We start from the raw sequence: 264 nt of genomic DNA, 5'->3' as shown, positions 1-264 counted from the left end.
AAGATCGTTTCAAACCATTTTCAAAATATCGATCATATTAATACTTTAAAACCTCTTTTTGTATCACTTTGTAGTGTAAAACCTTTTTGCATAAGGTTCAATGTCTAATCAGCATGATAAATATGAAATCATTCATGAATGCACATCACATAATCAATAAGGCACGTTTTTGACATAAATATATTAAAAAGCTTATTTCCTGATTTCTAAGATCCTTTACATATATACTTGTATAGATATATATAGTCAACATATTTCAAATGC

This window comes from Theobroma umbraticum, unplaced genomic scaffold (genome assembly GCF_002168275.2).
Source record: "Theobroma umbraticum cultivar Fairchild unplaced genomic scaffold, ASM216827v3 scaffold_12.0, whole genome shotgun sequence".
Lineage (NCBI taxonomy): Eukaryota > Viridiplantae > Streptophyta > Magnoliopsida > Malvales > Malvaceae > Theobroma > Theobroma umbraticum.
Note: the sequence above shows the minus strand (reverse complement) of the source record.